Below are 26933 nucleotides of genomic sequence, written 5' to 3' on the forward strand. Positions count from 1 at the left end.
AGGACAAGAAGAAGAACCAAATTCAGGGTGTCAGTTGCAATTAAGATTATGACATTTGTCTACTGAATCGTAATATACAATAATATTATATACACTGCAGCCTTGAAGACCTGCTGATATCCAAATCCCAAACACAGAGAGTCCTCAACTTACGACCACAATTGAAGGCGAAGTTCCTGTCCCTAAGCGAGACAGTTGTTAAGTGAATTTTTGCCCCCTCTTATGAACTTTCTTGCCACGGTTGCTATGTGAATCACTGCAGTTGTTAAACGTGTAAGTTAAACAGTCATTAAGTCACTTTGTGCAATGGCCTTTGGAACTTTGAGCGGTCACCAAATGAACTGTCGTAACTCGAGGACTACCGGTATATAAAAAAAAAACCCAATATGCATACAGAGATATTGTCAAACGAGGCTCAGCTAAGCTGACAAACTAAGCGCCTGAACTTGCACAACAAAAATGAAATCTAATTGCAATATATGTGGAAACCTTTTTCAAACAAGTTCAGAAAAATAGCAAAACAAAACAGGAGTTTGTGACCTCCTAAAAACTCCCTTTTATCACACATTTGTTCTTTTCCTTTTTCAACCTGTGAGGAGCCACCAAGAAAGACATGGAAATATGAACAAGAGACAATACACGCGGCCTGTTGGTGCACTATTAACATTTGGTTTATGCGCAAAGCGGTATTAATTTTCACTCGCCCTCTGGCATAAAATCATAAATATAAGTTAAGTATACCCATGAAAAGGAACAAGTAGCCCATTCTGCAAAGCTACAGTCGATTTCACCCAACCTGTTCTCCAACAGTGATTAGAGAGATATTAACACTCAGAAGACGAAATGCAGAATCTGAAAGTTGAAAGGGACTCTGGGGGTCATCTAGTCCAACCCCCTGCCCAAGCCGGAGACCCTATACCATTCTGGACAAATGGCTGCCCAACCTTTTTCTTGAAAACCTCCAGTGATGGAGCCCCCACAACTTCTGGAGGCAAGCCATTATAGTGTGTTCTATAAATTCCTCCTTAATTCTAGGTTGGATCTCTCTTGAATGATCTCCACCCGATTGGACTGGAAGGGGCTTGGAAGGTCTTCTAGTCCAACCCCGCCCCTTGCCCAAGCGGGAGACCCTATATGTACCATTCTGGGCAAAACCTCCAGAGATCGAAGCACTCACAACTTCACAACGCAAGCCACCATCCACAACGCAGGTCATTCCAGTTGGATATAGGCTGATTTTCTCGGTGTCTCTCAATTCCACCCCTCCTCCAAACCCTCACCCCATCTTGGCAGGGAACCCAATGTAGACCTTGCACCTTCCCAAAAATCCAAGGGGAAGAATTACGAGTTGGAAGGCCTCCCCCCGCCGCCATACCTGATCCATGGCCGAGACCATCCCATCTAGCCATCCTGGAAGCTTCTCTGAGACCTCTGGAGCTCTCTTCCCAAGCTGGTCATAATACGTTTGGAAGAAAAGAAGAAGAAGAAGAAGAGGAGGAGGAGGAGGAGGAGGAGGAAGAGAGGTGGCCAAATGCGGTAGAACACAAGAGAAGGAGAGGGAAGCAAGCAAGCGAGAACTTACTTAACAGGAAAGGGAGTGACGGCGGAAATGGCGTAACCAAATGCAAGACCCAGGGCCTTTTTGGGGAAAGCTGCAGCCGGCGGCAGAGAGAGCTCTCAAGAAGGGGTTCTCCTAGACATAAGGAAGGCAGTCACCGCACTGAGGAAGTGGTTGAGAAGTGTGGCAGAAGAGAGAAGGGCGGGGACCGAGAGAGTCCCCGTCTTCCCATCCTATTGTTAAAAGACTGCAACAGACATTTGGCCGACATGTTGAAACTCAAGATGCAGGAAGCTTTCTGGGGACGGGATGGGACGATCCAATGGGCACTTTATGGACACTCAAAAGGACAGAAGAAGAGACCACACTAGTGGTGGCTAACTTTTTTCAGCTCCCGTGCCAGGGGGTGTCAAAATCAAGGCCCGCAGGCCGGATCCAGTCCTGCGGGGTGGTTAGATTCTGGTCCACGGGGGCGGCCGGCCTGGAAAATAGAAAAAGGACTGGCCCGCGGTGCCTCTGCCAGCCAAAACAGGGCGCCGTGGTGGTGGTGGGGGTCATGCAGCCCTCCCCCACAGTCCATTTTGGGCATGGACGGCCTCCTGCAGCACTCTGGCAGCCAAAACGGGGCACGGGGGGCTCATGCAGCCCCCCCTGCACCCTGTTTCGGCCAGCAGAGTACTGCAGGAGGTGTCAGTCCCATCTCTCCCACCCCACTGGCCGGCCCACAGAGAACAACATAATTGGGCCCTTTAAGAAATCCAGTTTGACACTCCTGGACTAGACAGTCACTTGTCTGAGACAGTATAGATTCTCCTGCCTGAGCAGGGGGCTTGACTAGAAGACCTCCAAGGTCCCTTCCAGATCTCTGTTCTATTCTATTCTATTCTATTCTATTCTATTCTATTCTATTCTATTCTATTCTATTCTATTCTATTCTATTCTATTTTAAATCTAAATCTAATTCTAATTCTTATTCTATTCTTTATTCTTATTCTATTCTGTGTTTATTCTATGTTTATTCTATTCTATCCCATCCCATCCCACTGACAGGTGGTCGAGGCATATGGGATCTACCATCCTACGAGAACGTAATGGCGTTTCTCTTCCTGCTAAACCCTACGGCCCTTTTTTTCCCGTTGGCTAGAAGGTGGTGGAGATATCTAAACTTCCTTCCTCAAGTTCCCGTCCTACTGCTGGGCCTGCCTTTCTTTCGTTCTTTTAAAAAAAATATTTTTATTGAACATTTTTCATTATTATTCGTCTCACTTCCAATTTTACAACCTCAGTGTACTTAAATCAAGTCCTTTTTTTTTTTACATCATAGTATACATCCTGGTTATATATTATTCTCCTGGTCATATACAATATAATCTCTTTTGACTACATAGTGTTGTACATCCTGATTAGAACTGTTGTTTTCTTATCTCTACCATAATACGCTATCACATTTATCATTCTGTGCATTTTAAACTATATTCACATACAATCCAGCGACAGCCGTGAATTTGGCTCCCTTTCATGACCTTAAAGAGAGTCAGTCCTCAACTTATGACCAGAGTGGAGCCCAAAATTTCCACTGCTAAGTGAGACGTGTGTTACGTGGGTTTTTTTTTTTCACCCCCATTTTAAAACTTTTCCAGTCACAATTGTTAAGTACGTTGTTAAATTAGTCACACGGTTGTTAAGTGAACCTGGCTTCCCCTACTGACTTTGTCAGAAGGTTGCAAAAAAGGGATCGCGTGACCCTGGAGTCCTACAACCGTCGTGAGTCAGTTGGCAAGTGTCGTAACTTCGATCACATGGCCATGGGATACTGGAATGGGCATAAGTGCGAAAAATGGGCATACATCACTTTTTTTCCTCCAGAAGAGTCAGAAGGGGCCTTGGCAGTTCTCTAGTCCAGTGATGGCGAACCTTTTTGTGGGGGTGTGCTGACAGCAGCGCATACAACAGCACACGTGCGTGCTGGCACCCACAATGCAATGGGCCCTGCTCCCCCTGCGCATCTGCGTGCAACACCCCCGCCCCCTTACCTGCACTGTGCATGCGTGCGCCTTCCAGCTGATTTTCAGCCGGTTTGAGGCAGCTTTCGCCCTCCCGGAGGCTTGAAGGGAAGCCTCCGCAGCCTCGGGAGGCTGAAAAATGGGCCTTCCGGAAATACCCATGTGCAGTGCAGTTAAGATTGGCTAGCACAGAGCCGCACAAATGGCTCTGCGTGCCACAGGTCATGGGTTCACCATCAGTTCTAGTCCAACCCCTGCTCGCGCAGGAATCCATCACTCTAACTTCAAAGGGTCCTTCAACGAATGGTGGTTAAGTCCAGGACTACCTGCCTCAACAAACTTCACCCAGCCTTCACAGCATTTTGGAAGCAGGAATGGTAAAAGCCTGCTTTTGTGTCGTGAGTGACTTTTCCATAAAATTTATTCAACCCATATTAGCATTTTATTAAAAGGGTGGGGGGGGAAGGAGGCGTGCTCAAGCCTTTTAAAGTTCCTCTTTGCTTTCCTCAGAAATCAATTTGACGCAGCCAAGGAGATGATGCACTGCAAATAAACCAATTTTGCATAAGACGGGGCCTCTCACATCCTCTTCCTTGTCACCCTATCAGTTAGTGCTGCGTTTCTCAATGGTTGCAACTTTTAAGACGGGTGGACTTCAACTCTCAAGAGTCAAAAAAAAAATTGCTGCACCTATTTTCTACTGTTCCATTCTCTGCTACGTTCTGGGCATTTGTTTGAGAGAAACTTGTATTGTAGGGCTCAAGTTGTTGGCCTTGTTGAAGTCTGCCCTTCTTCAAGTGCCAAACGTTGAGGAACACTGTGGTAGCGTGGTTGTGTTTTGCAAGGGGGATAGGACAACCTTTGCAAAAAGAGAAGGGGGCTGGGATAGTTCAGGTGATCAGGAAGGCTTCATGAGGACTACTTCCTTAGTTTTAGAGACACAAAACTAGAAGCCTTCACACTCAGAGGCAATCGTCTCTGGAGAACCAGACAGGAAGGCTGTCATTTTATTTCTTGAAACATGCAATTTATTAAATCACAAGTCTGCCAAACCAAGCTGTAAAAGCAGCTGTTTCATTTTGGCCTCCGCTCTGGCAGCTTCTCATGAATAATAACCTCGTTGTATCCTGCCTGTTTTCTCCAGCCTTAAAGTCTTTTAATCAGGGTTTTTGCTCATTTGGGGCCCAATGGAAAGACCCTTCCTGTCCTTCTTGACTGCTTCCTTCTCCTTTCTATGGGGGCATCCCAAATCCATCTGTCAGGATCAACTGTCAGATGCCCAATGCTTGGAGCATTTGCACTGCCTCGGGAAGAGTTGAAAAGGATCCTGTGAGCTTTTAGTGGACAATAAATATCCATCAGCATTCTGCAGAGTGGTGGACTTTGCCGCACATGTGCCAATTGTGTGCTTCATGCACACCGATTGCGCGCTTCACATGCGCATGCGTAGGGCTCAAACACCACCCTCTGCATCAACACTGGTGAACTGTGCAGGCATACCTAATGCACACTTCACACATGCATGTGCAGAGCGCAGAGACCACCTCTGTATCAACGCTGGTGAGCTCTGCTGTTTTTTTTACCTCAGCTGAGGCTCAGCAATCCACTCTGCCCTGTGAATCAGCTGAGCTAATAAACAACAGGACATAGGTGTCAACTAAAAGATACTTCTTTGGTCTTTTTAGTTGCCAGCAGAAAGGGAGTGGGAGAAAGCAGTAATTAAATGTTTTCATCACTATGATATAAAAAAAGATATCGAGACTCTAGAAAGTGTGCAGAGAACAGCAACCAAGATGATTAGGAGACTGGAGGCTAAAATATGTAAAGAACTGTTGCAGGAATTGGTATGTCTAGTCTCATGACGAGGATGATTAGGGTACTGGAGGCTAAAAGATACCATGAACGGTTGCAGGAACTGGGCTTGGTTAGTCTAGTAAAGAGAAGGACCAGGGGAGACATAATAGCGGTGCTCCAATATTTGAGGGGCTGCCACAGAGAGGAATGGGGGTCAAGCTATTTTCCAAAGCACCTGAAGGCCAGACAAGGAATAATGGATGGAAACTGATCAAGGAGAGATTTAACCTGGAAATAAGGAGAAACTTTCTGACAGTGAGAACCATCAACCAATGGAACAGAAGTTGCCCTCAGAAGTTGTGGGAGCTTCATCACTTGAGATTTTCAAGAAGAGACTGGACTGCCATTTGTCAGAAATGGTATAAGGTCTCCTGCTTGGACTGGGGGGTGGGGGTTGGACTAGATGACCTACAAGGTCCCTTCCAACTCTGTTTTATTTGGTTATTCCATCTGCTATTCTGTTATTCCAAAGGAGAGTCTACATAAAATACCGTTATACTGTATCATGATATAAGATGGAATCCTCAACTGATTTTTGACCGGTCCTCACACTTGCAACCCTTGCAGCGTTCCTCACAGTCCCATGATCAAAATTCAGGCGCTTTGGAAACCAGCATGCATTTCTGACAGTCGCCGAATCCTGGCTCACATGACCCACTATTTGTGATTTTCCCCAGCCGGCTTCCAACAAGTGAAGTCAATGTGCAACGACAGATTCACTTTAACGACCTCATGATTCATACTCATGGCCAAAACAAAAAACAAAAAAGGCCGTATAATTGGGCCCGACTCGCTTAACAAGCACCCTGATTAGCAAATGGAAATTCTGGTTCCCAACTGAAGTTGTTAAGTTGAGGACTAGCGATAGTTTTTACTTTAGCAAGCTGTGTGAATCCATCCCAATCGAAAAAAGGTTTAAACAAACCACCTTTTAATTAGGGCGTGCTAACCTAGTTCCTAAGAAACAAGATGCACATATAGCAGGGAAGTAACTCCTGCTCATCCAACCGATATTCCACGGATGTGCCTATTATATTCTCAAGAGCTGAGAAACATTTCTTTGCAATCCTTTTTTCTTTTTCTTTTTTAAACAAATTGGCTTGTTTTTGCTACCAGCATTAATTGCCCTGCATTTACCCAGAGACCATCTGGGAGCCTCTCATTACGAGTCATTCTTCCTGTTAGCAAAAGCAGCTTTGCAAATAAAAGACCATAAAAACAATTATTCCACAAAAATACGCCAACTCACCAGCTATCTATATTTGTCATACATGTGCGACCAAAAACCAGCAGTGTTTTGTTTTATTTTATTCCCCCCCCCCCGCCCCTCTCTCTCTCCTCGACACCCTTGGCAGAGATATTTTTTATGAATTACCCATTCGAGAAGCTTTTATGAATGAACGCGGGGAGCAATTTTCGCTTGGCAGCTGCTTTGTTTACAGGGATGAATAGAACCTCATGCCGAAAGGAAGGTGCAAACTATATCCAAAGGAAATTAAGGCCTTTTCTCAATTCCATTTTAAATAAACAGGAAGATTCTTTCTGAGGTTATAACACATTGGAGAAGAGTGCAGAGAAGAGCAACAAGGATGATAAGGGGGCTGGAGGCTAAAAGTTATGAAGGAAGCCCACAGGAATTGGGTATGTCTAGTCTAGTAAATAGAAGGCCTAAGGGGGACAGGATAGCGGTCTTCCAATATTTGAGGGGCTACCACAAAGAAGAGGGAGTCAACCTATTTTCCAAAGCTCTTGAAGACAAGAAACAATGGATGGAAACTAATCAAGGAGAGAAGCAACCTAGAACAATGGTGGCGAACCTTTTTGGTCTCCCGAGCTGAAAACTGCACGCGTGCCAGCACCCACAATGCAATGTGCCCTGCCCCCCCAGTGCATGCATGTGCAAAACCCCCACCCCTTTACCTACACTGCGCATGTGTGCGGCCTCCCGGGTGGTTTTTGGCCCATTTGAGGCCTTTTTCGGCCTCGCTGAGGCTCGAGTGAAGCCTCTGCAGCATCAGGAGGCAAAAAAAATGGGCCTTCCGGAAATACTGGAAGTGCCCGTTTTCAGCCTCCGGAGCACGGGGAGGCCTTTTTCGGCCTCCCTGAGGGTCGAGGGAAGTCTCTGCTGCCTTTGGAGGCTGAAAATCCGGGCCCGTTTCATCACTTCTGGTATTTCCGGAAATACCGGAAGTGACAAAACGGGCCCGGTTTTTCAGCCTCCAAAGGCTGCAGAGACTTCCCTCGAGCCTCAGGGAGGCCGAAAAAGGCCTCAAACGGGCTGAAAATCAGCTGGAGGGGTGCGCGCATGCGCAATGTAGGTAAGTTTGGCTGGGGCTCGTGTGCCCGCACAAATGGCTTCGCGTGCCACCTGTGGCACCCATGCCGTAGGTTTGCCATCACAGCCCTAGAACAAAGGAGAAACTTCCTAACAGTCTTAACAATTAATCAGTGGAAATGACTTGATTTCAGAAGTTGTGGGTGCTCCATCACTGGAGGCGTTTTAAGAAGAGACTGGACAGCCACTTATCTGAACTGGGATAGGGTCCCCTATACTTGAGCAGGGGGTTGGGACTAGAGGACCTAGTGTCAACTCGTAAAGCATTCCTTTGCCTGTTTCTGAGTTGCCATAAGCGGGGGGGCGGACCTGAAGGAACAGTACGGCAGTTAAAAATGGAAGTACATTCCACACTTATTTTACATTGTAGCCTAGGCACCGGATCTTCTGCCCAGGAAAATCCTTCATTGGAGAATGTGATTGATGACACCTAGCCCGTGAAAGTGCTTCTTGTTGGACAATCTGATTTATGACAAATGGGAAGGGGGGAAATGGGGCCACAGGTGACCATAAATTAGCTGTGGCAGAGTAGGCATCATGGGTTGCTCCTAATAAATCTTTTGGATTCTTTTGAAGCTTGGCTCGAGGCCAATGATTTAATTAGGGCAATCGCAGGATCCCTGACACCTAGTCTTCTACTTTGTGGCCCTGCCATGAAGAAGAGGGGATCAACTTATTTTCCAAAACACCAGAAGGCAGGGCAAGAAAGAATGGATGGAAACTAATCGACAGAAGCAACCTGGGATTGAATAGAAACTTCCTATGAAAACAATCAATCAGTGGAACAACTTGCCTTCAGAAGTTGTGTGTCATTAGAGGTTTTAAAGAGGGACTAGAGAGCCACTTGTCCGAAATGATATCTGGTTTCCTGCTTGAGCAGGGGGTTGGACTAGAAGACCTCCAAGATCCCTTCCACCTCTATTCTGATTCATTGATTTTCAAGGTCCCTTCCATCTTTGTCATTCTATGTTTTCTATAACAGTTTGATGGTTTCGCTATCTTTAAAAAAAAAAGCAGATTTAAGAGGCAAGGAAAATTGCTCAGAAGTTTAAACTCAGGGCAATTTTGGGGCCCCAAACATGCAGTTTACAACTAACTGTTCCCATTCACCAGAGCTGGGGAAGATAGGTGTTGTAGTCCAACACTCTCTCCAGGCTGCCAGGAAAATGGTGAGATTCTTCTATGCTAGATAGTGAAGCTTTGCTATAGTTTCAAATAATTCCTCTTCCTCTAACTTGGGGGCTGTGGGTTTTTTTTTTTCAATTTCAAGCATGCTTATTATTATTATTATTTTGGCATCCAAATAGATCACGTAAAAGATTTTTCCCCTTTCAGAAGAAGGAGGATTGTTCCTTGGGAATCAGGAGTGCTCCCCCAGTACGGATGCAACCTACGCACTCAGTTTCCATGTATAAACGGCACTTGAATCTCATCTTAGGAAATAAAAATAGCAAATGAATTATAGTAGGTAAAGCACAAAGCATATATATACAAGTATGTATGTATGTATGTATGAATGATATATATAGATATATATTTGTTTTCTTAAGTTTTCGTGGGTATTTATATGTATGGTATTTAGGTTTCTTCAGGTATTTTCCCACATATATTTGAGCTTTTATTATAGCGACGTTTCGGCAGAATCTCATCTGCTATCCTCAGGCTTGTGTATTGGGTTCTTTTTAATAATACACAAGCCTGAGGATGGCAGATGAGATTCTGCCGAAACGTCGCTATAATACAAGTACAAATATTAAGACGTGGGAAAATACCTGAAGAAACCTAAATACCACACACACACACACACATATGCAGGTTTTGGCATGTTCAGGTCCTTTCCCGTGTAAGGGAACATGCCAAAACCTACATACCTGTACCCGTGAAGATCCCCGAAAACACACACACGCACACATACAAAGTTCTGAGCATGTGAGATCATGACAACCTTGTGTGTATCCATCTTAAAATACAGAAAGCTTTCGAAAAATAATAACAGCCGAATTTTTATAGTGGATAAAACCATCAGTCTTTTTTAAAAATTAAAAAAGTTCCACAAAAGGAAGAATGATTGTCAAAGACGTACGATCAAGCCTGCCGCTAACAATTGTGCACAAACACACACACACACACACACACCAGTGGTGGTATTCGACCAGTTTGGCCTGGTTCTGGCGAGCCGGTAGGAGCGATGAGCAGCCGAGACCAAACCGGTTCTCTCCGCCGCTCTGCTGTTGGGCCCACTCGCCTGCCTGGGCTCCCAGACTTTTATCCGCTGAATTTAAGGCGCAGCTGCTTTGCGTGGCACAGAATAGCGGCAGCTGCTGAAGCGACTGGGATCGTGCAGGCTGGGCAGGAGGCGAGTTTGAACGCCTCTGCGCCTGTGCGAAGTGCGCATTTGGCACACGCGAGTACGCAAAATGTGTGCACGTGCGCAAAGTGCACCCACCAAGCCATGCTTACCAAACCGGTGGCAACAATATTTGAATCCCACCACTGACACATACACAAACACTCTCTCTCTCTTACACACACAAACACACACACACACACACAGGCACACAGGATTCTCAGTCCCAATCAGAATTACAAAAAGGAAAAAAAAAAGATTACAGAGTTTTGAGGACTGAATTCAGATAGTCCTCAACTTACAGCCGTTCGTTTAGTGACCATTTGATATTACAATGGCATTGATTTTCATGCTTATGACCACTGCCGTGTCCTCCATGGTCACGTGATCAATATTTGACTGCTCCGATTTATGACGATGGCCGTGTCCCGGGGTAATGTGATTCCCTTTGACAAGCGAAATCAAATGGGGGAAAGCCGGATTCACTTCACAACCTTGTGACTAACACCTGCAGGGATTCACTTAACAACCGTGGCAAGACAGGTCGCAAAACGGGGTAAAAGCTCGCTTAGCAATGGCATCACTTGGGAATGGAAATGCTGCGCTTCAATTGTGGTCGTAAGTCGAGGACTACCTGTATGCCACGCATGCCATAGGTTCACCATCATGGATCTATCTATCTATTCTACCTAGCTCCAGATATCCATCCACCCACACATAATAACCTTCCAGCTCTCCTTGTCTTTCACAGGTCTTTGTCCCATCAGTTAGGAGCTCCTAGCTAGATCTACTGCCAAGAAGTGGAAGGGCAGGAGATAGAGATAGAAGCTGCTGTCATGGACTATGTGAATGACCTTGTAGGAGGAAGTGAAGAGATACTGACTAGGAAACGATCAGACCAGGCAGAAGCTCCCGGTGGCTAAAAGACCAGAGAAAAGGAACATGGAAAAGACCCATCCGAATGCATCAAACGCTTAAGGGGCGGTGCGAAACTTGCATCTTCAGACTCGCAAGGTTCTGTTAAATGCAGCCTCAGAATAAAGTAGAATTAGCTTATCTAATCCCGTTTCCTGTATGGTTTAGTTGGGACAGCTGACAGCTGCTGAGATTTCCCTGGAGGATCTCTAGGTCCAAGATCTAAGACCTTGTGGAGACCACACACGTGGTCTAATCTTGGACTCCAGGACCTGATTTAATCTCCAAGACCAGAGAAAGTCACTAGAGCCAGAGGCAAAGGATCAAGAAACAGAAAAATAATAGGCCACATCGGTCTTCCGAGGGGGGAGGGGGAATACTCCCCAATATTATTGTTCTTCCTTTCCAGAGGGGTCAACACCTGGAGTCTTGTTGTTTTGTAGTTGGTTCATATTATGCAATCTCTTCCTCAACTACGGCCAGTTCTACTTCTTCTTCCTTGCCGTCCAGCTCTTCTGGATATTCTCCCGATCCGTTTTGATCCCTTGGATAAGGGGCGTCAAAATGGCGGCCCACGTCATGCCAGGCCCACCCCAGCTGCACGGAGGGGGAAAAAAAATGTCACGAAAAGTCATGAGACGTGGCGAGTTTGACACCCGTGCCTTGGACAGTAAAGGTGACTAATAATCAAATAAGGGGTCACGGAACACCAGACTGGGTCTCACTTATTTTGGACACATCATGTGGGGAAATTCAGAGTGGTGTGATGGCCTAGAGGCGGAGCTCTCGCCTCACAATCAGGAGGCTGAATGTGAGTTTAATCCTAGGGTAGAGGCAGGTATTTCTCTCTCTGGGCGCAAGGAGAATATATCTGCTCAACAAAACTCTGCACTGGCAACAGGAAGGGCATCTGGCCAGTAAACACTCAGCTCCATTCAGTTGTCCAGATTCTTCCCCGCAAGGGATTATGGGATTATTAAAAGATAATGATGATGTGAGGGAATTCACTGGAGAAAGCAAAGGTTTGGAAGAGTTAGCCGTAAAAGGAAACCAGGCGGTCAAAGAACATGCTGGATGGACACCATCAAAGCTGACACCAATCAGAGCAACACACAACTCAAAGTAGTAGTTCAAAATTGGAAGACCTGGAGAGACCTGAGAGTCATTAGTCAGACACGACTAAGGGGGGAAACTTAATCTTCATCATCAGAGGGCATTCCTTTCTCTTTCACAAATATCTGATGTTGTCTTTGATTTTACATTATATAACCATCTCCTTTCCTTATCGTGCGAATCTTGAGTTAGAAGAGGAGTCCACGTTTCAAAAATTGACTCCCACGTTCCTTAATTTCTACAGGCCTTAAATGTGGAGGCCAACATATTTAGAGCTTGGGCCATTAAGTTGTCCCTGTAGCTGAGGCAAAAAAAACCCAGAGTACCGACAACGGGACTCCCAGATTCCATGCCACGACCAATCCTGGATTAAACCTCAATCCTCACGTAATTATTGTCCCCTTCATCCATGCTTTTTCTGGGCAACCTCGGTCATATGCAAAATGCAAAGCAATTATTATTAGAGGGAGCTGCCAGGCTCCTGAACCAACTTTCCTGTTTTTTTTTTTTAAAGCTTGCTCGCACAGCAAGCAAAACACAGCCATGGTTTGAGAATAATGGTTGGTTTACATTTCAAATTTCTCAACCAAGGAGACTAACTTACTGCACCTGTGTCTAGTTTGCCAATTGTACAGTGGCAGATAGGACAGCACTCCAGAGGGTTAAGGTCATTGCCCAGAAGATCATGGGTTGCCATCTCCCCTCTTTGGAAAAGATTTATAGTTCCCGCTGCCTTAAGAAAGTTCAAAACATTCTCAAAGATCCATCTCATCCTGGGCACTCTTTTTTTGAACTATTACTATCTGGCAGATGGTACAGGATAATAAAAATAAGGACAAATAGGCTGAAAAAGCTTCTATCCCAGGGCAGTAGCTCTTCTGAATTCTACTGTATGGTGCAATATGAATGCAACATCGGGGGTTTTCAATTCAATGTATAGAATGTGTGTTTGTGTTTATTTTCATAGTCACAATGTACACTGAAGATGGTATTTAATTTCGTTGTATGAGATGCAATAACAATAAACTAAACTACCTTGTCCACAACCTTTTCTGAGCAGCACTATCATAAGAGGTAGTGCACAACTTACGACCACAATTGAACTCTGCATTTCTGTTGCTAAGTGAAACATTTGTTAAGCGTTTTGCCAATTATACGACCTTTCTTGCCTCAGTGAATCTCTGCAAATGTTCAGTTAGTAACACTGTTAAGGGCATCTGGATTCCCTGGGGACTTTCCTTGCCAGAAGAAGGTCACCGAAGAGAATCACATGATCTTGGGGAATACTGCGACCGTCGTAAAATGGTAAAGACTCACTTAATAACAGTCTTGCTTAGCAACAGAAATTTTGGGCTCAATTTGTTGTCAAGGATTTCTTGTACTTGATCTTTCTTCGATTTCTGTCATTCAGATCTGAGCTGGGGAAAATTGCTTTGGCCTCTACAATTATTGCAGGCTATAATTATTGCATTATCATTGAAACAGCTCATTAACCAAAGGCCAGAGAGGTTACAATAGCAACAGGGCAGCTGCAGTTGTACAATAATCCTAGGGCATATATTAAGACTCGGCATTAAAAGAAAGATTATTACTTTTGCTGATATGCTTCCAGCATTAAACTCTTTTGAAAGATTAAACATGAAAAAGGCTTAGAATCATGAGCAACAGAAGCTGTTAATAATGGTTAAGACGCAAATATAAGCCACTAGAATATTAGCAGCTACCTGAGCTCAATTTTGTGTATTGTACATGGGGAGTAATGTGCTGTCTTTCCACAACCCACTTCAACTCATTACTGGATTACAAAGGGAATCTTGATTTAAATGACCAATTATGCGGCTGAGTGTCCCTTATTCCCATCTGCCAATTAAACTGAGTGATGTCATTACTGAATGATGTCATCCTACATCCTTTAAACTATGACATCATTACGCCAATGACATAAACGGTTGCTAGTTGCTTGCAAACTCTGTTGTACAACTGTCCAATCTCTTGGGGGATTCATCATAAGTTTGTTTTTAGCTTTGCTTGACCCACAGACTCTATACATACACATACACACACACACGTAGATATAAAAGTGAAATACCACTCATGCATCATCATAAAATCTCCAGAACCATAAAGCCTACAAACTTGACATTTGGCACGTATGTTCCTCTTGGCTTATAGGTGCTCACTAAGGAAGGATTTTTTGAAATGACCATCAAATCATTAGTATTTCCTATATTATTATTAACATGCACTGATGCTAAGGAGTTCTACTCCCCCTCCCTACCTGAGAAAAAACATATTCCAAATGCAAAACACAAGCAGAAGGGAGAGGAGTTTCACTGTCAGTGTTAGTTTCACAGCAGCAACCAGCTTTAGTACATGACAGTTAAGCTAAGCCACGCCCAGGCTCCTTGCTGTCTCCTCCTTGCTCACACATCAAATACTGTTTCAGTTTCCAAACAGCCCTCAACTCTCTCACACACTGACAGGATGCTAGCCAGATGAATACCTTGGGTAACCTTCACAAAATGCATCCAAATTCCAGAACATAAAATGATCCTAAAGTATATGTTTAGTCTTTCAAGAGAGTTCAATGCTGGAGGTGTGACAGCAAAAATAATCTTTCTGTCAATACAGAGTCTAATGAATGGTCCAAGAAAGGGATATCAACTCTATTTCATTGAGGGCTTCATCAGGGTAGCGTTTGACCTCGGAGGACAGTGTCCATGGCGGAGGTGGCCAGTTCGGGGGTACCTGTGGTGGCCAAGTCCAAAGGCAGGACTTCTCTGAGACCTTCTCCCTCACTATCATTCTAATCTCCTTCCTTCCTTCCTTTTCCTTCCTTGCTCTCTTCCCACTTTCTTTTTCATTTTTCCTCTTTCCCTTTCTCCTTTCTTGCCCTTTCTTGCATGCTCAAATGCAAAAGGGGAAACATTTCTCCTTTTGTTTGGTTTTTAGTTTGTATTGATAGCTCACCATCAGCAAAAACGGAGCTGGGGGGACTGCGAGCCGGTCCTTTTCTGGTTCCAAGATGGCCCCCGTGGGCCAGATCTAAGTACCCCGCGGGCAGAATCTGGCCCACAGGCCTTGAGTTTGACATCCCTGGACTAGGATTATCTGAAAGCCATGATGGCGAACCTGTGGCACATAGAGGCATTTGTGTGGGCATGCGAGCCCCAGCTAAACTTAGCTGCACTGCGCATGCGCATGCAACCTCCCAGCTGATTGTTCGGGCTGTTTTCGCCCTCCCGGTGGCTCAAGGGAAGCCTCTGTAGCCTCAGGAGGCCGAAAAATGGGCCATCTGAAAATACCAGAAGTGCCTGTTTTCAGCCTCTGGAGGGCCTCTGGAGCCCAGAGGCAGCCATTTTCACCTTCCTGGAGGCTCGAGGGAAGGCTCTGCAGCCTCGAGAGGCTGAAACACAGGCCTGTTTTGGCACTTCTGGTATTTACAGAAGGCCTGTTTTTTGCCCTCCTGAAGTTGTAGAGGCTTCCCTCAAGCCTCCTGGAGGGCGAAAATCGCCTCAAACGGGCCGAAAAATCAGCTGGGAGGCACGTGTATGCGCAGTGCAGGTAAGGGGGCGGGATGGGGGTGTTGCACAGGCATGCGCAGGGGGGGCGGGGCACATTGCATTGTGGGTGCTGGCACGCACACTTTCAGCACACCACAACAAAAAGGTTTGCCATCACTGCCCTAAAGCATTTTATGACATAATGGAAAATAAAGGTTTGAATGTGTAATATCTTGTTCAACCTAAGCAACTTTCAAGCCAGATTTCCCTCTATTTTTGGGAAGGTCCAAACATAAACCCATCCTGAGGGTTAACATTCGCTTGAAAGGTTATGTTATGATACAATTTCACAAACAGAGAGGCTAAAAGGCGTTTGACAGCATTAAAAAAAAGAGGCACCCTTCATTTTGTGCTTCTGTTGCAAGCATTCTTCTTCACAGCCATGTCACAAACGCTCTGCATTGCTGAAATTTGCAACAGACAAGAAATTCCAAAGCTGTCATCTGGCTGATAGAATTCAAGAAAGCCAGCATGGTATGTATATTCGGCTCAGATAATTTGATTTTTTTTTTCTCCCCAAGCAAGAATGGGATGAATGTCAACCAAATGTCTTCAAACAATTTGCAGGCGGCTACGGTGTTTTGGGAAGGACAGCCTTCAGACAGGCTGTAAAAATCCTTTTTCTCTCCTGAACTACAATGTCCAAGACTCCTAGCAAACAGTTTGGGGGTGGGTGATGGGAGGTATAGTCCAAATACACCCAGAGTGGGCCAGGTGAGTTGTTCTAAAGCGTGGCTAACCTTTTTGGGCTCCTTTGCTAATTGTGTGCACGATTGCCTGCTCGTGATCGCCTGCTATTAGCCAGAAGGCAATGCGCGTAGCCCCCATGTGTCCGTTTAGCAGCTTGCCAGTGCCTTTCAGTTGGCTCAGCGTTAAATCTCGCTAATTGATTTACACTGTACGCAATATCTGGCCTTGACCAATTATTGAGATAAGATAAAACACCAATCAAAGACTGATAAATGTTCTTATCAAAAATAAGACTTTGTACATCACTATGGCTAACTCATTGGTGTCTTAGCCGGCTTACAAAGTTCCATTTTAAAACTTTTCAGTGGTTAATTTTATCTGCCTGTGAGATCTTGTATCTTCCCCTAGTTCCCCTAGTTCTATCTATCTTTAAACCAAGATATTGTTTGATTTCTCCTAATTGTTTTATTTTAAATTTCTTTTCCAAGAGTGAGATTATTTTAGTAGCTTCTTGTTCAGTTTTGGTGATTAATGCTATGTCATCAGTAAATAATAGCAATAATGAAATTACACCATTACTTTCTCTTTTAAACAAACATGGATCAACCATGCCAGCTACAAAACCTATCTTAGTTAATTCTTTAACTATACATTGGTTCCATTCATACCCTGATTGCTTCAAACCATAAAGACTCTTTTTCAATTTCCAGCAATCATTATCAGTATTATCATTTTTGAGACCTAAAGGTTTCTTTAAATATATGGTGTGTTGCAACGGTGCGTGCAGATATGCCATCTCTGCATCCAAATGATTTAGAATATATTTCTCTTTAGCTGCCCACACTAATGCTGCCCTTAATGTAGTAGCCTTCAGACTAGGTGCAAACACCTCATCGTAGTCATTTGCTATCTGATTGAATCCTTGTGCTACTAACCTGGCTTTATGGGTAACAGTCCCATCTACACCTGTCTTCAGTTTATAAATCCATTTACATCCTATGGCACATTTACCTGACAGCCTAATCCTTAGCAGGATACAGTTTTTGTTCACTATAGTTACTTGGAACTCTGTTCACTTGGCATACCATACTAGCCTGATATCTATCAGGTGGTCGTGTTACTCAGGTTGAACATCTTGGTAATACAGGGCTAACAGGTGGACTCACCTGTGCCACCTGCTCCTGTTCTTCTACCTCCTCCTGTGCTTGTTCTCCTACTTCCTGCTGTTCTTCCTCTTTAATGGCTATTTGTTGTTTACTGATATCTTTAGGGACTATTTGGGTGTCAATAATAACATCATTGCTGGATTCCTGTTCCAGTTTATCCCACCCAACGTGCTCTAGAAATTTTGCACTAGCACTACAATAATCATGAGCTGTGCCTTGATCTAAACAATCTGTGGTTGGCTTCATAACCCACAAAAGATAATTTCTTAGCTCTATGTTGCCCTTTCAGTCTTACTTGTGAGGGAATATGCACCCATGCTGGAGCTCCAAATGTGTGTAGGTAACTTAAATTTGGCTTTCTGCCATGCCAACGAGTGAATGGCAATTCTCCAATTGTTGCATTAACTACATTGTTCAAAACATGGTTACTACACATTATGGCCTCACCCCAGTGTTTCAGATAAACCTGAATCAGATAACGTAGTGCGAGCTATGGCTTGTAATGTTTGCCCTCTTCGTTCTACAAACGAGTTATGTTGTGGTCAGTAAGGTGCAGAACGTTTATGCTCAACACCCGCCAATTTTAACATACTTTGGAATCTTTTGTTAACAAACTCAGTCCCGTTATCAGTTACTAAAGTAATTACTTTACTTTTCATTTTTCTCTCAGCAAACTTTAGCCAGTTAAAGAAATGTTGGAATGTTTCTGTTTTGTTTTTCATATGATAGCAGAAACCGTATTGTGAGTAATGGTCCATAATACTCAAAATATAGTAGGCATCTCCTAAACTTGGCTTCTTAGGACCAATTACGTCAGCAAAAACAACCTCTATAGGTTCTTTGATCTTAAACCCGTTAAGTCTGTTTGCAGGAGAAACCTTACTCTTTTCTTGACTACAAGCATTACAGTATAAATACTTGCTACAAGGTTTCAATTTTATTCCCTCTGACAATTCAACAGTTTGAGCATTTTGAAATTAATGTGCCCTAGACGTCTATGCAGTAAATGTATACATTCATCATGTGGCTTAACACTGTTATAAACTGAGTTAGCCATCTTTAACTGGTCATCATGTATTACATATAAATCATCCTTTAAAGTAGCAGTAACACTTTTACCCTCTTTCTCTATTATACAGTTATCTCCCCAAAAGGTTACTACAGATTAACTAAAGCCCTTACTGATAACAAATTAAATTTCAGTTTAGGTACATATAACATAGTTAAATGTTCATCAAGAACAATATGCAGTACCTTCACCTGATGCTTTAATCTTCCATCCATTTGCCAATGATACATGTTGTTTACTCATGGACATCTTTACAAACCTGTTTTTATCTTTAGTAATGCATTGCGATGCTCCACTATCAACAACCCACAAATCATGATTTACAGTTGAATTGCTAGACATAGCTACACTAACATTCTTCTTGGCCTTCTGGTGTTTGCCAGTATTCTGTTGTTTTCTTTTCTTACAGAATCTAGCTATATGTCCCCTAGCCCCACAAGAAAAACATTTCCTAACAGTATAGGCAGTTAAATCCTCTTCTTGTGGTTGTTCCTTCCTCAGTTGGTCCCTATCCAGCCGTCTCCTTGCTTCTTCTAACAATCTTCCAGATATGTCAGTCAATGTCAGTTTATCTCTGGGCAGGACTTCCAGTGAAGATACATAATCATCATAACTTTCATCCAATGAGGAAAGAATGATGTAAACTTGATGCAGCTCTGAAAATATCAGTTCTTTTTCATGTAGCTCTTGAAAAATTCTTTTAATGAAGTTTAAATGAGCTAACGTATCTCCACCTTTCAGAAGACGTGCTCTAAACAGTTTACGTGTAAGATGTATCTGTGCACCTACACTGTCACGAACATAAATCCTCTTCAAATTCTCCCAACACCTAGCAGCAGATTCTTCTCCATGAATATGGACTAGCTGCTGATCACTCAGTGTTAGTCCAATTATACAAAGAGCTCGTTCGTTGTTCTGTTTAAAGTCAGCAAGCTTCTTGGCATCATCCTCAGTTTCTGGATCCCAAGCATTTACATCCGGTAGGTCTTGAACTACATTCCATAAACCTTCTCTACGCAGAAGTAGACTGCATTTCACAGACCAGGAAACATAGTTTGTTCCATCCAATTGGGTTATCAGTGATAGACTTGTTGAAGTGGCTTGTGCCATCTTTACCAGGATAATAAACCACAATTAAACAGTAAACAGCTGTCTGTATGCAGTACCGTGCATTCACACTAACTCTCAGTTATCTGAGCCTGGTATGGCCTGGGCCCATAAACAGTGTTGAGGTAATTCCCCGTTAGGAGAATGAGCACATACAGAGAGATGTATTTGAGAGAAGTGTTTGAATAATACACACACAGTACACAGAAACCCTGTACAGTAAATGTAGGTTTTTACTTCAAGAAAGGTTTTAAGCAAAGTCCAAAATAAGCAATCCAAAGTCATTCGCAGGTAAATCAGTCAGTTTTTCAATCCAGGAAAAATCCAAATATCGAAGTCCAGTATCAAAAAACAGTTCAGTAACAGACTTACATTAAATCCAGTAATATCAGTCAATTAGAAGAAATGGAGGAACGGCAATATTATCCAAAAGAAGGAAACAGAGATACTCACTCAGACACACTCTCTTCTGAGACTAAGACTAAAACAATCCAGGTTTCTGGCTCCATCTTATGGCCCTTTGAAAAACCACACCCAATTGCAGTTTTTGCAATCTCTTAAAGACATAGTACAAAAATGTTTATCCTGGTTTATATATTTCTAACCCAAATACCTATTAGGTGACTTATATTCCTAACATATATCCCTGCAGAATTTATAATCCTTCTGTATGATCATTGCACATTCCACGTCACTTTCAACACTGATTTTTCCAACTACAGGTAGTCTTTGATTTATGACCTCAAGTGACCCCCCCCCCAAATTTATGTTGCTACGAGACAAAGCTGTTAAGCGAATTTTCCTCCATTTTACGACCTCCCTTGCCACTGTTGTTAAGTGAATCACTGCAGTCGTTAAGTTAGGAACACTGTAGTTAAGTGAACCTGGCTTCCCCATTGACCTCACTTGTCCAAAGGTCGCAAAAAGATTATAATGTAGGGGATTGTCCAACCTTGGCAACTGTGATGACCCAAAGGGGTGTGGCACAAAAAGCAACATAGTCACAAAAGTAAGTAAAGTCCCTTTAATACCTCCAACTTGGCCCCCAATGTCCAGTTATCATCGGCTGGAGAGAAAACTCAAGAACAGATTTTAAAGGGAAAAAATTCAATCCGAACCCGAAGTACATATAAATTACAGTATAAATAAAAACTGACAGAAAACCACGCTGCAGCAATTAACGAGATGGGGCAGGATAAGGGATTGCAGACTTCAAAAGATAACAAAACACATACGGTTGGGAGGCCAGAACCCAGATAAAATGTGACAAACAAAGATACTGCACGCTTTGCTTCCAGCAAGATGCTATGCGCAAATGCCCTTTTAAAATCCTGTTTTCCCAGCTGAAGTTAATGAAGGGAATCAGGGCCTTTTTCTCACCTGTAACCCACCTTGCTCCCTTATCCATTCCTCCCTGCATGCCCTAGGATGAAGAAGGGGGTGAGCCTGGGTCTTCCTCTGAATGCCCAGCCGGACTGGGCCCTTCCCCAGTTTCCTACAGAGCCACCACCAGACCCACACTCCCACTCCGTCAGCTGTTCAACCGCCCCCTCGGAATCAGATTCCAACAGGGGCATGACAGCAACTCTATTTTAAAAAGACTTGTGGACTTCAACTCCCACAATTCTCCTGGGCGTCGTAGCCCATACATGAAGATTGAGAAACACTGGAGTTTTTCATCCCAGAGGTCAACATGGAATGAGTGACACCCGACCACTGTAAATAGGAACGTTTCTTACCCTGCGGCCGATCGATGGCTTTTTCAATGACAATCACATGCTTTGACATTTACAGATTCCAATGTTAAATGGTTGCACCACTGCCGATGTTTTCATCACACACACAAACACCCCCCCCCCAAAGCACTTCAGTCCACTAAACACCTCCCTCCTCCATCTCACCACTGGACATTCCTGGCCTAAACTGGCTGCCATTTATATTGTCAAAAAAAGTACAAGCCACACTGTACACTCAACAGGTTAAACATGTGTCCATTTTTCCACAAAGCGACGCCTTCCTATTGCACTGAATGGCACATACCTGGAATATTGCACCTGGTTTTGATCACCATATGGGAAAAAAAACAAAACGATGTTGAGCGCTTGGGAAAAGCACAGAGAAGAGCAACTAAAATGGTTAAAGGCCTGGAGACAAAAGAATATGAAGAACGGTTACAGGAATTGGGTTTGGCTAGTCTAGAGAAAAGGAGGTGTAGGGGAGAAAAGATAACAGGAGTCTAGTATGTGCGGGGCTGCCCCAAAGAAGAGGAGGGTCAAGTTATTTTCCAAGGCACCTGAAAGCAGGACAAGGAATAATGGATGGCAACGGATCAAGGAGAGATTCAACCTGGAAATAAGGAGAAACTTTCTGACAGTGAGAAGAATCACCCCATGGAACAGAATTTGCCTTCGGAAGTTGTGGGAGCTTCATCCCTGGAAGCTTTCAAGAGGAGACTGGACTGCCATCTGTCAGAAATGGTGTAGGGTCTAGTGCTTGGGCAGGGGGGGGTTGACTAGATGACCTGCGAGGTCCCATCCAATTTTGTAATTATGTTATTATTCTGCTATTCAGAAGTTGTGGGAGCTTCATCACTGGAGGCTTTCAAGAAGAAATTAAGACTGTCATTTGTCAGAAATGGTATAGGATCTATTGCTTGGGGGGGTGGACTAGATGACCTACAAGGTCCCTTCCGACTCTTATTCTATTGTGTTCTTTGCACAGGTGTCAGCCCAGAAAAAGGGGGGGGGGGTCGACTTGTTCTCCAAAGCCCCAGAAGGCTGGACAAGAAGTAATGGATGGAAACTAATCAAGGAGAGAAGCAACCTGGAATTGAGGAGAAAGTTGCAAACAGTGAGGACAATTAAGTAGTGGAACAGCTTGACTCTGGAAGTGATGGATTCTCCATCACTGCAGGCTTTTAAGAAGAGACTGGATAACCACACTTAAGAGTTTGAAACAGTAACAGTCTCCTGCATGAACAGGGGGTTGGACTAGAAGACCTCCAAAGTCCCTCTCAGCTCTATTCGGATTGCATTTGCACGACAACGAAAGGGCCAGTTCTGGCTGCAATTTGTTCGGCATAAAAAGACAGAACCTCCCTCGACATGCATCTGGGGGTCCTGGCACCTCAAATCCACCCAGTTTTAATGCGCTGCGGGAGCCATTCCCCCACGCTACAGGATCGATCCTCAAATCTACGACCTGTCGGAATGACTTGAGGCTGCAACAAGCCCCGTAAAAAACACACGACAGCAGATTCAGCTACACACGCGCGCGCGCACACCAACTGCAAAGGTGTGAAACAGCCCGGGAGGCTGCTCGCCTCGGCGACCGACCGGATGCAAACACCAGATCCCTTTTCCCTAAACGACCGATCCCTTTGAAGGCAACGGGGGGGGAATCTCTCCGTCGGGATCCCAAAGGCGAGGATTCCACAGGGCGATTCCCAGGTCGCTTGCAAAAAAAAAAAAAGCCGCCACATCACGACAAGGCAGCTCAGGACACGGGAAGAGAAGCCGCGAGCCCTTTTCCCACTTAAGCCGGGTCCCCACGCAAGGAAAGGGGAGCCCCAGATGCAGGGCAAGACCCCCCCAAAAGGATGGGGGGTGGGTGGGAAATCCCAGGCTGTAATAATCCCCGTGGCAAGATTTCCTGCTTGCATTTTTTTTTTTAAAAAAGAGGAGATCGCTTCTGGCTCCCTTGCAAAAAGCAGTGATTTCCCCGGCTCCGGCGGAGGATGCCAAGCAATCCAGGGTGGGGCGGCGGACAAGGAAGGGAACCCCCTTTCCCCGGGAAGGGAAATCCCCCCCGCCACACACACACACACACCTGCATTCCCCCCCCTTTCCCTCCTCCCCACTGCAAGAGGAGGCGCAGAAGCAGCGAAGGAGATTGCAGCCCAACCCAGCGGAAGGGGAAGGAAGAGCCGGCTGGGGGGAGGAGGATGCATCTTCCCAGGGGGGAAGAAACAGCCCCCACCCCCTATCAACCGCCCCCACCCACCCATCGTTGTGGTGCAAGGCTGACAGCCCCCGCCACGCGCCCGGCCGCCGCCTCGGGTCAAGCTGGCAAAACCCCGGGCAGGAGGCAGGCGCGAGCGCGAGGTGACCCCCCCACCACCACCACAAGGCCGGATGGGACCCAGCTTTTTTTTTTTCTTTTTGCAACCTGGCGCCCTGGGGCGCCCTCCTTTTTTTTTCTTTTTTTTAACTGCCTCTGCCGCGCATTACTTGCAACGCCGCGCACATGGCTTTCATTTTGGAGGCTGCGCGCTTCCCAGCCCGGCGGGAGAGAGAGAGAGAGAGAGGAAAGAGAAAGAGAGAGAACCGGGCTTGGGTTTGCAATGCGGGGCAATTCCTTCTCCTCCTCCTCCTCCTCACCCCCACCAGATCCCAGACCCGGTTGATCCTCCTGCCCACCCCCCCACCCTATCCCACCCCCCCGTCCTCCCCTCTTTCCAACCCAGGGCTTTGCAAACGGCGCCTCTCCGTTTGCAAACGGGCACACTTGCTGCATTCGCCGGGAAGTGTGTTTGCTGTGTGTGTGTGTGTGTGTGTGTGTGTGTGTGTGTGTGTGTGTGTGTGACTTGGTTGCCTCCCCCTTGCTCTCCCCTCCCCCCCCCATTCGAGACCCCAATCGAACCCTCCGGTGCAAGCAAAGCAGCGAAACAGGAAGAGCATCGGGGGAGGGGGGGAAAGGGGGGGGCGAGGGTTGTGATTAAAAGGCAGGTTCTCATTTCAGTCCGTAACTGATTCCCCCCCTCCCTCCCCCAGGGAGCACCCCTTCTTCCCCCCCAATTCCTTCCCTGCCCCGAGAGCTTTCCCCTCCGGGCCGATCGCTTAGTTGGGCAACCCCCTTCACAGCCCCCGCCGCCTTTAAAATAAATAAATAAATAAGGGCCGGACCCTCCTACTCACCTCCCCCTGCATCCGAGGCCCCCGCAAGCCTCCGCGCTGGCTGAAGCCCGGCGCATCCGTGCCTGATCTCCCCCTCCTCGCTTTTCCTCGCTTGCTTTCTTTCCCCCCCACCTAAAAAAAAATGCTCCCGATTCGACCACCCCTTGGAGGAGAGAAGGGAAGGGAAAGGGGGACGGGGACGAAGGGGGGGGGCTGTTGAAAAAGCAAGCAAGCCTTTTTTTTAAAAAAAAAAAAGGAAAGGCGAAAAAAAAAATAATTGGGGGAAAAGAAGAAGAAAAAAAAAAAACCACCCCTTGCTAGAGCAGGGTCTGCACTGCGCACGCGTCCCCCGCGATTGACTTCCTAAAAGCAACGGCCGGGTTGTGCTTCCCCGCGTCAAGCGAGCCGCCCGCCGCCGCCGCTGCCGCCCCCTCGCCCGATCCTCTGGGTTGGGGTTTTTTTGTGTGTGTGTGTGTGTTTTTGGCAAGGTCGGGGAGCCGGAGGAGGAAGAGGGAGGGGTGGGTGCTTGGAAGAGCCCACCGGGGCTTGCCTCCGCAGTTCTCTTCTTCCCCCTCCCTCCCTCCTCTTCCTCCTTCCTCCCCCAGCATGCCTGCCAACCAGAAGCTGCAGGATGAAGTTGGAAGGAGAAGGGGACGGCGTTGTAAAGGAATCCCCCTCCCCTCTGTATTGCGGCCCCCTCCCCTCTCTGCGTTTAACTCCTTCCCCTCTTGCACCCCTTCCCCTCTGTTGCAGCCCCTTCCCTTCTGTATTGCAGCCCCTTCCCTCTATTGCAGCCCCTTCCCCTCTGCGTTTAACTCCTTCCCCTCTGCATTGCAGCCCCTTCCTCTGTATTGCAACCCTCCCCCTCTGTATTGCGGTCCCCTCCCCTCTGCGTTTAACCCCTTCCCCTCTTGCACCCCTTCCCCTCTGTTGCAGCCCCTCCCCTCTGTATTGCAGCCCCCTCTCTCTGCGTTTAACTCCTTCCCCTCTGCGTTGCAGCCCCTTCCTCTCTGTATTGCAACCTCCTCTCTATTGCAGCCCCTCCCCCGTCTTGCCAGCCCCTTCCCTCTCGTTTAACCCTTCCCCTCTGCACCCCCTCCCCTCTGTTGCAGCCCTTCCCTTCTGTATTGCAGCCCCTCCCTCTATTGCAGCCCCCTGTATTGCAGCCCCTTCCCTCTATTGCAACCCTTCCCCTCTGCGTTTAACCCTTCCCCTCTTGCACCCCCCTCCCCTCTACAGCAGCCCCTTCCCTTCTGTATTGCAAAACTCGTCCGCCGGCAAAACTTGCAAAAGGCGGTTGGAGGGGGAGGGGGATGGGGATGCGCTTTGAACCCAACGCCAAGCGGGCGCGCGCTCGGGTGGGACTCACGCATGCACAGGCGGGGGGGGGGGGGGCGAGCAGGCCAGATCTCTCTCTCCCCCCCCCTTCCCCTTCTTTCCTTCTCATGCCCCCTTTCTCTCCCCTTCCCCACCCCCCCGCAGTCTCCGGCTTGGAGAAAGTTCGAGCTCGCGACGCCTCTCCCCCACCCCACCCCCGTTTGCTCCCTCGGGGCTCGATCAAAGGCTTGCGCTGGGGGTGGGGGGTGGGGTGGAAGGGACACGTGCCTTTTGGGGGGCAGGGTGAGTTTGTGCGTGCCGCCTCCTCGCTCGAAGGTCCGAGCAGGGTTAAATTGGGGTGAGGTCGCGCGCGCTTCCACCCTTTTCCCAATTAACTTTAGTGCTGGGGAAGGAATGCTGCGTGGCCTCCTTTCCGTTGGATTAGGGGTGTGTGGGGTGGTGTGGGTGATGCTTTACGAAATCGCTGGCTGGGGGCGGGGGGTTCTCGAGGACGCGATGCTCTACCCAAATCGTGGGGAAGGAGGTGGAAGCTAAGAGTCTGTCTCTCTGTTTTTCTGTCTCTTTTTCTCTCTATTTCTCTCTTTTTCTCTCTCTATTTCTGTTTTTTCTCTGTCAGTTTTTCTCTTTTCTCTGCCTCCCTCGCTCTGACTTTCTCTTTCTGTCTCCTCTGTCTTTCTCTTTTTCCCTGTCTCTGTCTGTTCTCTCTTTCTCTTTTCTCTGTCTCCCTCTCCCTCTCTGACTTTCTATCCCTCTTTCCTCTGTTCCTCTCTTTTTTTCCTCTGTCTCTTTTCTTCTCTTTCTGTTTTTTTTCTTTTTCTCTGCCTCTGCATCTCTCTCTCTCTTCTCTGCCCCCCCTCTCTGTCTCTCTTTTTGTCTCTCTCTGTCTCTTTCTTTTCTCTCTCTCTCTTTCTCACTCTCTTCCTCCCTCCCCTCAGCCTAACTGGCAGATCTGTTGTTATGCAGGAGCAGGGAGGGGCTTT

The 26933-nt window shown here is 46.1% G+C and overlaps 1 protein-coding gene across 2 annotated transcripts in view; it reads right to left on the reverse strand.

Moving 5' to 3' along the window:
- RGS19 (regulator of G protein signaling 19) overlaps positions 1–24728 on the reverse strand; it is a 61105-nt gene extending 36377 nt beyond the window's left edge. The window contains exon 1 of one of the 2 annotated variants that reach the window (XM_087928868.1): positions 24637–24728. The gene's annotated coding sequence lies outside the window, so the exon portion shown is untranslated. Of the gene's footprint in view, positions 1–1375; positions 1593–24636 lie in introns of those variants that run through there. The other variant, XM_026697354.2, reaches the window with a different exon arrangement.
- Between the last annotated feature and the right edge of the window lie 2205 nt (positions 24729–26933).

The sequence above is a fragment of the Pseudonaja textilis genome, chromosome 3 (genome assembly GCF_049901715.1).
Source record: "Pseudonaja textilis isolate UNSWEBS1 chromosome 3, rPseTex1.2, whole genome shotgun sequence".
NCBI lineage: Eukaryota > Metazoa > Chordata > Lepidosauria > Squamata > Elapidae > Pseudonaja > Pseudonaja textilis.